Source organism: Takifugu rubripes, chromosome 5, assembly GCF_901000725.2.
Source record: "Takifugu rubripes chromosome 5, fTakRub1.2, whole genome shotgun sequence".
NCBI lineage: Eukaryota > Metazoa > Chordata > Actinopteri > Tetraodontiformes > Tetraodontidae > Takifugu > Takifugu rubripes.
The window spans coordinates 7966348-7978867 of NC_042289.1; the positions used below are offsets into that span (position 1 = coordinate 7966348).

The 12520-nt window shown below is 47.1% G+C and overlaps 1 long non-coding RNA gene across 1 annotated transcript; it reads left to right on the forward strand.

Moving 5' to 3' along the window:
- The first annotated feature begins 5984 nt into the window (after nucleotides 1–5984).
- LOC115249786 (uncharacterized) lies at nucleotides 5985–7163 on the forward strand. The gene is made up of 3 exons (XR_003888422.1): nucleotides 5985–6054; nucleotides 6823–6887; nucleotides 7069–7163. It is a non-coding gene; the product is annotated as an uncharacterized lncRNA (long non-coding RNA).
- Nucleotides 7164–12520: the final 5357 nt, after the last annotated feature.

A 12520-nucleotide genomic window follows, 5' to 3' on the forward strand; every position in this document is an offset into this window, starting at 1 on the left:
TTTCCAGCATTTCTGATTTGGTCTTTTTCATAAGACTTTTTATAAGATTCTTTGATGGCGGCGGAGCATCATCCTCCTAATCTCCTCCGCCGCGCCGCCCTTCTGTGCTCCTCCTCAAACTTGCTGTAACACCCTAACACTATGCATAATCCAGACAGCTACAATCACTCTGTCAAGTGTGATATCATTCATCCAGAGGTGATAAAGTCTTTGGAGTCCAGTGCAATCTCTCCGATAGGGTTGCTGTGTTTGCAGCCTGACAACGTCTCTGTTGTGGTTGCGTTTAGCAAACCAGGTAGTGTCGTGTTTGTGTAGTCTCCGGCGAAGGTGATAGAGTGTGACTTCATGCTCGAACTAGCTTGTTATTTCAGGGCCAGGTTACAGCTCACCAAGCCTTGACACTGCTGCTTTTTGAAGTCTGCAGGCTCGACGTAAGTGCCAAAACGTTGCTTTCTTTCAACAGTTTGTTTTATTAAGGCCTCAGCGTTATCACCGGCGTAGATTCCACACTTCCTGGGGTGAACTTTAAACACGGGCACAGAGTAGACTTGCTTCAGGTTTACCTCTCAATTAACCTCTGTGCTTTCCAGACCTTTCCCCCCCTTTTTTCTCTCTGTCTGACCTTCTCACCCATTTGGCTGTTGTTATATCCCTGCACCCCCACTTCCAAACACAGGAAACATGTGCTGACTGGAAAAAAAAGGGGTTGCACTCCACTTAAAGTATCAAGGTGCAAAATAAATATGGCGTTGAGAAAGATAAAGTGAGAAGCATAGCTGAGGACTGGCTGATCGCCACCTTGATAAGCTTGGACCTGGGCTGCATCACAACCCTGATATCGCCATTGTCCTGTGGGTCTCTCTGGGTTTTGATCGTTGCTTTGATCTTGCTGCTAATTCGGGAGGCGGCACGCTTCTGTTTCCTAATATCCACATGGGCTAATTGTCCGGAAGCCCAGAAATGTCACTGAGCACCCAGCGAGGCAACAGTTGTCCCGTGGACACGGACAGCTGGTCGGACACACCTCAGCAGCTGGGACTTTACTTCTTTACAGGCTCCTCTGCATGGAAGAGGACACGTTCCATTCAAGCGCAGTCCAATATCAGGAGACGGATGTCTCACTTTACATCCTGTGGACCCTCAGCATAACTGGGGCCTGACACGCACCTCCTCTGGTCTGCACTGCCTTTCATTTGCACACCCAGTCACCCCTTTGTTGTCCTGCAGAGTGCTGTAACTGTATATACCTCCAAAAAGTGCTCATATGCAGGGTAGCAATGCTGTTTCAAATCAACCAGAGCTCATTTGTGAGGCCTCAATACTCGGGGGCTCCCCTCCTTTAATCACACATCAAAGCCTCAGCCCGGCCCGTTGCGTACCTGCGCCTCTTCTGTTCCCCCCCACACGGAAACTGACGCACACTGACAATTTAAGTGGCTGACACGGAGTCTCTCCCAGGGCGAAGCGATAACAGACGGAACACCATCCGCCGCTACACAGGTTGGAAAATGTCCAGATGAAAGTGAGAGATTTCCCAACAAGTCTTGACGGCTTTGTTCTAGGACCGATCCGATGTGGCGATTTATCCCCTGGAATGTGGGGAGAAATCACAGCCTGCATATTAAGCAGCCCGCCATGTGGAAAACACGATACAGAGGACAGATATGTTGGGGGGGGGGGGGGGGGGGGGGCAGCGGAGGGGTGTTAAAATTCCTCTATAGTTGCTGTGGGGACAGGCGAGGCTGTGTTCCATGACTGTGAGCGCGTGTTGACAGCTTTACGAATGCGGTCCTGCGCTTTAACTGCTGCCTTGGATAAACCCAAAAAACCATCAGCTCTCACCGTTTGCTTGTAAACTGGGAGACATTCCTGCCTGGACAGCAGCTCGGAGCTCAGTCCCGAGCACAAAGGCCTCGGGCGTCCATGGATGACGCTGCTGCGACGTCTCCACCCTCAACAGGTGAAGTGTCCAATCCATAAAGGAGATGAGCGCCACATCTCTGGCCTGCGAGGTCATTTATGTTCCCAAATATCACACATTTAATTTAGCTATTCTATTCTTTACACTTTGTGTAAAGAAAAGAAAAGAATCCCTTTCTCTCCATCATCTCACTCGTCAGGTCTTCCCAGTCAAGCCAATTTAGGAGTCGAATAGAGAATAATAGAAGTAAGACCTGCCGTTCTTTTATGCACATTGCATAACGCCATCCCAAAACTGACCATTCTCTAAGACGTCATTGTTTATTTACACTGAGAAGAGCAGCGCGGGATGGTCTATGACGTTTGGCATGTGTGACTTGTAGCACTCTATAAACACTGAAATAATGTAGCAATAACACTTATTTCACTGGCCGGCAGCAGCAGGAGGGTTTGTCTGCTGCTTTTTCCACTTTTATCACCTGGTTTAAGTTCAACAACTTCAACTACAACCCAACTTTAGCTGGTTAGCTGCTTGCTAATGCTAATTTATTTTGTTTTCAGACTGCCATCAGGACAACTCATCAGAACTCTGTAAAATAAGACTAATGTATTGTTGGTATGCGTGTAATTACATTGTGGATGGGGCTGCAGGAGGAAGCCAATCGAACCACGTTAGCTTACGTAAGCTTCTCTGGCACGTTTTCAGCTACGTCCGCAGTCCTAAACCGAGTTCTCCGTGACTCCGGCGGCTCCAACCTCTCATCCCACAGACCCTACAGCGAGATCTGGAGCTTTGGTGACATTATTAAGTGTTTCCAAGTGCGGCTCCTACAAACATAACTCCGTGTTTGCCTTGATCCTGATGGCACCTATACAGAGCGGTAGTCTTGTGCACCACGCAGGTGTTAATTTTATACCTGAGAAGTGGATGCTTTTAAACCCAGCTCATCGTCATGAGGCACGGATTGCAATGTAAGCGTGTACAGACCAAAACGCAAATATGCAAGTGCACTGAGGCGATGTTGTTCCGAGGGCCACCTGATGAATTAATATACATTTGGCGTATACGGTCCGTTGCTTTTAGTTCGGGGAGGGACAACATTCTCTTGGTCCTTAAATGGCATGGCTGATTTTTAGTGGACCACTGCGGTGAGGCTGAAACACAAACTTTGTGTGCCTGATTTAGCTGAGCCCAGCTAAACAAATTGTCTTTCAGACAGTTTTGACAGTGTCTTCCCTCTCCCTCCCTTTTCTTTTCCCTCTCAAAGCAGGAGGGCCGCACAGTGAGTAGATCCCAAAAGCAGCAATTTAATGGGACTATTTATCGAGGAATGTCCTTCAGTGGTCTTTTTTCTTTATTCTAATCCAATGGGCACTTCTGAGATGGCCTCCACTGACTTTTACCACCACTTTGTGATCACCTAAAGGTGATTTGTTCCTATGCTGTAGGTTGAATGAAGAGTTAAATATACGATTGGGCACATTCCCTTAAAGGAAGCAGGCAAAAGTGTAAATCGTTCAACAACATTTTACTGGAAATGTAGCAGATAAACGGTCAGTTTACTCTCTGGGTTCCACGTGAGTGCAGGAAGAAGACGTGTGTATAAATAGTATGAAAAGAAAAGTTATGCCAGACAGGAATGTCCTCCCCAAGGGCATCTCTTGGACGATGCCCAGCATGTCATGATGGGTGTTAGAATTTACTGGTGAGCAGCCAAACACAGGAGGAAATGAAGGGGGAACTAAAACAAAAAAATACAGAAATCCCCCCCCCCCCCCCCCCCCCCCCAAAAAAAATATCCTCAGTTTTTCTTCACTCCCCGTTCTGTTTAATACTGAATTAAAAATGAAAATTTAAAAAATGAAAAGAATGCAATGGTAACAAAAGAGAACAGAGAAGTAGCAGTTGAAGACAGGAATGTTGTTCTTCTGTGTGCAGAGGCAAAAAGGAGAGGCAACCAGGGGGTAGGAGCAGCCCTAAATCACCCCTCTCTTGGGTTCAGTTTTACAAAGTTCAGGTCCTGGGACTCCAGTTTGAAGTCCAGTTGCTGTCCACTTAAATCAGTTGGACAGGCAAGATTTAAAGCAGCTGCTAGCAGCTAACTGGACAAAGAAGCACCACACTTACACACTGAACAATGTTTGATTTGGAACACCCCCTAACAAGAAAAGGAAATGGCTTCTTACTATCCTGTTATTACATTGTTCAGTGCTGCAAGTGGTACTTATGGGTGGTTTTTGTCGTGCCTGTTTTTGATCACAGGGTTCAACTTGTGCTGTTTCGCACTGTTTTGATCTGTTCTATCGAAATCAAGAAGTTATCAAGAAGCTGGTGACAAAATGTGAGGAGATATCATGTATTCAGGGTCGACCTGGCCTTCGAGTGCTCCTTCTGGTCCCCACTGCTGTTCAACTACTGCGCATCAATGCTGCTGCACAGCATGTTACCAGACTTGATGCCTTGTTTGCTGCCACAGTAGCTTCTGTCAATTCAGCAGCGACTCAGAGGGGTCAGAGGTGAAAGGTCAATGGGGTAGCTAACACCGGTGGTGTCGGGAGATACGGGGCGAGCAGAAAACAAGAGAGTGCGACCGCATTCCCCAGGAAGTTTTTGAGACACAAGTAAAGATGCTGATTTGGGAGTTTATGATAAGGAAACTATAAATCATTAAGCTCTTGGGAGGCCTGATAGAGACGCCGAGGACATGGTCATTTTGTTACTTTGGTGAAAGGTCGAGTGAGAAATGACCACAAAGGAGAGTCATTGGTGCGTGCGGTGTGACAGGATGTGAATCACATTGCTGATGCTGTGGAGACGCCCTGACACAAGCTCTTACAGTCACAGACCAGGAAGTTCGTAACTCTGGAAAGTTGGGTTTTTGTTTTGTGACAGTGGAGAGTTGACCGGCTGGTTGGGTGTCTCCGCTGTTTGATTTCTGAGCTGCAACGAATTCCTGTGCTCTGACAGGTCACAGCGGGATTTGTTTCATACGGGGAGAAAGAGGCGGCTCCAGACAGGCCACACACCTCTGCGACTCCAGCGAGCCTCACGCAACACTCAACACGCTGACATCTTACTCAAACTATCCCACATCTGCTGTCTTTGTTTTGTCCTTGACACAAATCCGCCTTTTGAGGAAAAATGACACAGGAATAAAAGGAACTGAGCAAAAAGTAAACGTGTGTTGGCTTCCCAGGACCGAAGAGGTCAAGAAGGGACATATTTTACAAGTTCCCGCTCAGTGGAGCGGTGACCTGCAAAACAAACAGGTGTCCAAAGACATTTTTGAAGCGTCTATCTCTGGACACCGGAATTTTGACCTTTTCTCCTTGAAAGACCTCCATTTTTTTCACCTCCTTAATCCCCCAGACGCTTGTCACTGCACCAGTTATCCCAGTTTAGATGCAGATAAGGGGAAAGATCAAGACTCGGCTGTGGAGGTCAACTTCAGCAGTTGCGTGATATCGCTGAATGAAACGCCGCCTCATAGCGCCAAGCTAACAAAGAGCATGCCGTTCATTCTTAGGTCTGATGCCTGTTCCTACCAGATCTTGATGAGAGTGTTTGTTCTCCGTCCGGGACAAGGGATGGTAAAAAAAATGGGAGAAAAATAACCGAATGTTGCCACTGCTGGCCGTGAGACAAGGATCTGATATTACATCGCTGTGTGATCACAGTGAGTAACAAGAGAAAGAGAGGGCGGTGTGCAGACATGTCTGCGCTCTGCTTGTCTATCTGCACTCCCATCTCATCCAGCTACAGCGGGGCAGCTTCCCACTGAACCGCGGCTGCAGAGAAATCTTCAAATGCGCACGGCCGACAGACGCAACTCAAAGAGGGTTCGGTTTCCATCTGGCATCTGCGAAAACGAGTCCTGCAGACGCACGCTGCACAAACCCGAATCACCGCTTGTGGAAAGCAGCATTATTATTAAATTACACATCTCCACACAGCAACGAACCTTCTCGTCCTCCCTCATTTTCAGCCTTTACTCCTTCTCTTGTTTTAGCCGGCTCAGCTTAACCTCCACAGTTAAATCCTCCTCCAATTTCTCTCCCGCTCAGGCCTCCATCTCCTCCTGCTCTTCGTACGCCTCAGGATGCATTTGGGTGGACACCTCATCAACAATGGAGGTAAATTATTGCTCTGAGGAGCCTGCTCCAAGCCTGTCATCCCATCCGCTCCGCCAATATTCACCCCGTGTTGTGTCGTGTTGCTCTCCAGAAACTTTCATTGTCAGTTTCACTTTCTTCATGACTCTGAAATGCACACTCATGCCACTGGCACCGGAGCAACAAAGGTCTACACAGGCCCTGTTGTCCCCGAACAGTAAGGTAGTTATGTGTGCCACAGTGAGAGCGTAAAGCAGTCAATAGATGAATACAATCTTTCTATCTGCTGCTCCAGAGGTGATTTGAAACACTGCCACCGCACGTCAGCGAGGCCCCGGTCTGAAACCCAGCCTTTGAAACGCTGACGGTGCCGACGGGATCAGGCTGGCTCTTTGATATGGGCGGCGGGGGTGGGGTGTGTGTGTGTGGGGGGGGGGGGGTGTGCGGTAAATGGAGCATTATTTAGCAACAGTCTGTTAATAAAGTTTAAGGGCGAACTGGAGCAAAGAACACTCTGTATTTAGGCTGTTAAAGGCTTGAGATACGGCGTCAGCTGCAGAGGACAGAATAAGGTGGTCAGAAAATATCGGGAGGGTGATTAGTCTAATGGGGCCTAACCTTCTAAACAAACAGGGCATTAAAAAAAGCACAGCGATCATTAAAGTATTCCCGATTTGAGAACCTGTGGTGCGGCTGTTTGATCCAAAGACCTCAGAGAGAATGAAGTCCCCTGTTACACATGTGTGGGCTTGGTCGAACTAACCCCAAATTCTCTTTATTTTGCCCCAGCTTCCTGTTTTTCTTCCACACATCATCTAAACGCTCTGTCTCACTTCCTGCCCGCGGGACTGCAGGTAAACCAAAACATTACGTCAGCGCCAAACTCACGTCTCGCCGCTCCCGGCCCCAGAGGGCGTTTGCTTTAAGAGAACGCTAAACACAATGGCTGGCAGCAGGAGAGGGAGTTAATTACCGAAGCCGATTTACTCACTAATGACTGTTTCACTTCTGTGGGCTGGTTTTAATGGGATTCAGGAGCCGGGCCGTGCGGCAGAGCAATCTGGATTTAACGGGACTTTGTCGGAGCCGACGCTGCTGCGCGCAGAGACAAAGCGCTGCGCTTTTATGTGTGTGTGTTCAGAATGATCTCATTGGAGGCCCGGTAATAAAAAACAAAAAAGAATGTGCAAGCAATTAGATGTGGCTTGGAAAAAACTGAGCAATATTTTCAAAGGTTTAATTAGACTTAATTCACGTTACAACACAAACTTTCACAAGTTTGGCCTGGTTGAAGATAAAACATGGCGGAAGACTCCGGACAGATAAAGGAGACTGCAGTCGTCTTTAAAACCGGACTCCAGCGTGACACCATCTTGATATGAACATTTTCCAGTTTGCGGAAGAAGGCACATTGCAGTTGATACTGAGTTGGAGTCATAAATGTGCAAAATCCGGTCCAATCCCACCTGCCTAAACAGTCTCAAACTCATTTTTTCCACTTCCACTCATGAACCCAAAATGAAAGTTAGGTTCACTGACAACAGAAGTTTATTGATCAGCAAAACACCTGGATTAATGCCCAGAATCTCAATCCTCTCCCTGAGTCCAGGGGTTGGCTTCACTTTTATCTTCTTTCCATCCCGCACATTGGTCACCATGACGTTATAATACCTGACTCGACACGCTGCTCCTCAGCAGAAAGGTGATTGGCAGCCTGACAATGGAGAAGGATGACAAAGCATCTCGCCGTGGCCTCCTGGGTTGTGAGTGTCCGTGGATACGAAGTGAGAATGGCAGAGAAAGAGGAGCTCCGACCCCGGAGCTATCACCTCAGCCCCCTGCTGTAAAGAGAGGGTTTAAGCTCTTTATGGAGACCACTTCATAGGAGTCCGTCCACTCCCACTGGTCAGCACTTGTTCACAGCACCACTTAATGTACACAGCCGTGAATGCACCCAGTCACTCATCAATCATCTATTGTCTGCTAGCAAAGTAGCTGTTTTGAAATACTTTAATAGTCTGTGCATGAAAGGCTATTTCACAGCTAAAACCCTCCAAAGAAGTGTCATAAGATTTTGGTTTCCATTGGGGCTCTGTGATTCTGGTGTGCCTGTAATTCAATATTAGTCTCAACCAGTGCTCATAAATAGATAGTTTTTGATTCCCCGCTTTCGTAGTGTGGTCAAATTTAATCACTGCTGCCCAAATGCTAAAGGTTAGCTTGTTTCAATGGCAGTCGAAGCTCAAGTAATTCATCATTAAATCATGGAGTCATATTAAAAATAACTTTCTATGAGCTCAGAGGAAAATCTAGAATAATAAAACAAATGCAGTGTAGGAACACATGAGCAAATATCGTGGATAAAAACCTCACTGGTTTAACAGAAAGAGTCTTAACCCTTCAGCGTGACCTATCAACGTATGTGACCCAATTCCATTTGTTTTCCCAGCGGCAGTTAATAAGGCGAAGGCGTGATCGTTGACCAGCGAAGCCCTGCATTGCTCACCTGGCGGCATTAGCATTTAGCCTTTAGCCGCAGCCTGACGGAGCCACCAGCACGTCTTACAACACAAACACACCTCAGCAGGGCTCGCGTCAGATAGCCGTGTGTCTGCTGCTGGGCAGCTCAAATAAGGAAGTGGGAGTGAAAAATGAATTCCTGGACGCTGAGCACACGCTCTGTTTTGCTCTCCTTCCTCTGAGAGCAGACTTATGTGTCAGTAACTCATGTTTGAGTCTACGTCTGTGACAATGATTTACACCTCCAGCTCTGCACCACAGAGAGGGTGTCATTTAAAGTAGCAGGTGTTCACATGTTTATTAGCTCATGGAAAGCGAAATAAAGCGAAGCGGGAAGAGACAGAGGGGCGTGTGCACGTCTGATGGGAAGAAAAAAAAGGGGGTATGCCTGAACCTGAATTAAACTCATAAATGGTGCAGCCGCGCTGGCATGCAGGTCACTGAGTTTTCCCCCCAACCACCGCGCCTGTTTCTCATCTCGCAACAATAACTTTGCCAGGCAGCTCCCAGCAGCACTGGTAGCAGTTTATCCCGTAGCTGTTATTAGCTTTGGTAAAAGTCATGTCAGAGATATTCAGGTCAGCCTGAAACCGCCAAATGTAAAGCAGTGGGGGCGGCGGGGGTTGGAGGGGGAGCGCACGTGTGTAAACGCCTCTGACATCATCCCACGAAGCGTGGAGAAATGTGAAAAACTGAAAACACACAAGCTGGGGAGGTCCCCTAAAATACTAAAGTCGTATTAATTTCTTTTATAGAGTTTTTTAATACGCTGAATAGGTGATAATTGAATCAGTTCATGGTGCAAAGGCAGCGGGCCGACGTTCGTAGATACAGTTTGATCCCTTTGGAGCCAAACTGTCCTGGCAGCATCTTTCAAAATAACTTGATTTAAATGTATTTTTAGCTAAAATCTGTTGTTATGACAATCTATGTCATTTGAGGTTTCGTTTTTTTCAACACAATAGTCGTAGTTTTCCTCAAAAACAAGTAGATTTTTCGAGGGAACCAAAACTGGATCTCGAGACTAATGCGAACAGCAAATGAGGTGCTGTGAAGTCGGTGGGCCGGTAATGTTAACAGGATGTCAGAGATCCTTTCACAGGCTCCCCCCTCGACACCACCGCCGTGACCTTTCCTCAGTCTGTCAAAGCCCGACTTCCACCCCGACTCCTGCCGCTCAGCCTCACCTCACTTCAAAGATGGCGCTGGCAGCAGCGGCGGCGGTGGGGGGTCCGTCAGAAAACGCCGCCCCAGGAACGCGTGCAGGAGGACAGAGCAGGAAGTCTGCTGGCAGTGGCCTGGGAAGGTTTTTCACACATGTTGAGGCTGTCAGGAGGGTTGACCTCCTGATACAGAAGCTCCGTGACCTCCCCGAAGGTTCAACGTCATTGTGAATAATCACTGCCTTGCTCATAACTCATCATTGTGCCAAACATAGATCAACAAACCGCACTGTAATGATTGGCCAAAAGCAATGGTCCAGCATTTCAAGCTTAATTTTACTGCATATTTCAATCATTTCCAAGTAAACAGTTTGGGGTTATTAAACTGATCTTAATTATATATATATATATAAACAGACTTTAATTATTTATCCTGTCGTAGGGAGCAGAGAATAATTAGAATAATTTCATGGTTTCATGTGAGTTTATTCCCTAGTGTGTGAACTTTAAGAATAAATCAGTCATTTAATCATTTGCACATTGATACTGCATTATTAATAATTACCCTTTATCATCAGTTTCGCTGAGCTGAGACATGCTCCAATTCTGAGGGAGGACTTTTGACAACCAGACAGGGTGTCACACTGAAAACAGCAATAAAAATTAGATTATGTTATAGTAGTCAATAGAAAAATATGTGTACAATCAGGCTGCCTTAGCACTGAATACTGGCAGTGATCACACTCGGCTTTCTCCTTTTGTGTACGTGCGTGTGAGTGTGTGTGTGCCAGGTGTGTGCCACCTGCTAAACGTGTGAGGTCTGTCCTACGTTGCTCTCATCATACCCTCATCAGACAGGTAGGTGTGTGTTATTTCCCCCTCTGTCTCTCTTTCAGGATTCCCACACGCTGGATGCAAACAACACGCAAACACTCACACCAAGCGGGTCCAAAGTCCTACATTGTTGTTGCGTGTGTATTCTTCAGTCAGAACAAGAACATCTTTGTGTGTCTGTGTATTCCGTCAACGCAATAGCTTCACTTTAAAGACTCTTTGTGTGTGTGTGTGTGTGTGTGTTCTTGTCCAACATACTGAGCACCAAAATCTGCATTCTACTAGTAAATTACTAGGAAGTGATGACATTTTGGCTGCTCCTCACAACTCAGGACTGTTTGGGGGTTAAGACATGGTTTTAATAGTGAAGATAGAATTGGGTTTAGGTCAGATGTGGGGTGAGGAGGGTAGTTGGGGTGGTTAGGGTTGGAGCTGGGGAAAGCATTAAGCCTATGGAAGTCCTCACAAAGCCAGAAGTACAAGAATGTGTACATGTGAACGTGTGTGTGTGTGTGTGTGTGTGTGTGTGTGTGTGTGTGTGTGTGTGTGTGTGTGCGCATGTTTCTGTAGTTGGAGAAAGTAAACTGTTTTGATTTAAGGACCACGGCACTACCAAAGTTCCAGGTATCTCTGGACCCCCTGGGGGTCCCCTGTCCAGTGTGGGACCTCTCCAACAACAGTCAGGAGGTTTTTGAGCTCACTTATCAGACGCCATCTCAATAACGTTGCTTTCTGCTGGGCAGTCAGCCTTGTGTAGAAGATAATGAGGTGGAGAACATCTCGAACATCATTGTCAGCATGATAAAGACAAGAATCGAGGGAGGAGAAGAGGAAGGCAGGGTTCAGATGAGTCCACTACTCCTCTGATGGTCCTCGGATCAAAGTAAACACTGATAATGGTCCCACCGCAGTTAATAATACTGCTGCCCAAGAATGTCGGGCCGGGCTGGATACTCCCGACCTCACACGTATAATTGTGCACACGCAAATGTGCACACGTGCACACTCCTCATTCCTCAATCGCAGCGAGACATTCGGCACTTTCTCACTGCTTCTTTGTGACTGCAGACTTTTGATTTATTTGAAGCGTACGGGGAAGCACGCACACACACACACACACACACACACACACACACACACACACACACACACGCACGCACGCACACACACACACACACACACACACAGTGGCTTGGTGCATCCCCTTTGTAATTACAACACATACAAACTTCAGCTCAAATCAAACACCGACTTATCTCCCTCCAGAGACCTCAACGCTCTGTATTTCCTCTGCCACTCCCTCCTTCACTCCCCATTTCTCTCGCTTTTTCCTTGGTTGCATTTAACAAGACTTGGCAGAGGCCGTAGGTGGTTCACTTCAGCCACATAGCAGTCAGATAAAGAGAAGTGGAGTGTTATGGATGCGGCTGTGAGGATATCCAGGTTTCAGCCTCCTCAGACACCGACAGAGCCAATTAAAATAGATGCAGACATTTGGAAAGGAAGTGCACGATAATTCCATTATCCCATCAGGAAAGCCTGTATGTACGAGGTTAAAAGGGATTAATGCTGTTTGCTTAATTTGGCCACCTTGGAGAATAAGTTTGTTCACCTCCTGCTCAGATTTCCTCCCACTTTCCTCACCGAGAGTCAATCAAAGGGACAGTTTTGGTAGTGAACTGGTGGGAGAGTCTCCCTATAAGGGGTCCAGCAGGTTCTGTGCATGATCCAGTGCTGTTGCTCGTGACCTGCAGGTCAGACAGCAGGAGACCAAAACAAGGCGCCCTGACATCTCTATCCCTGATGATCTATACCTATTCAGTAGTAAGTAAGCAGGTATGTGGCTGTCATTTTTCATGGGGAGGAGGGTGTATATGGGAGTGCGTCATAGACAAAGGATTTTTGATTCACCGCCTCCCGGGGGGTGGGAAACCGCAGTCCAGATTACAGAACCATGATATCATGTGCCA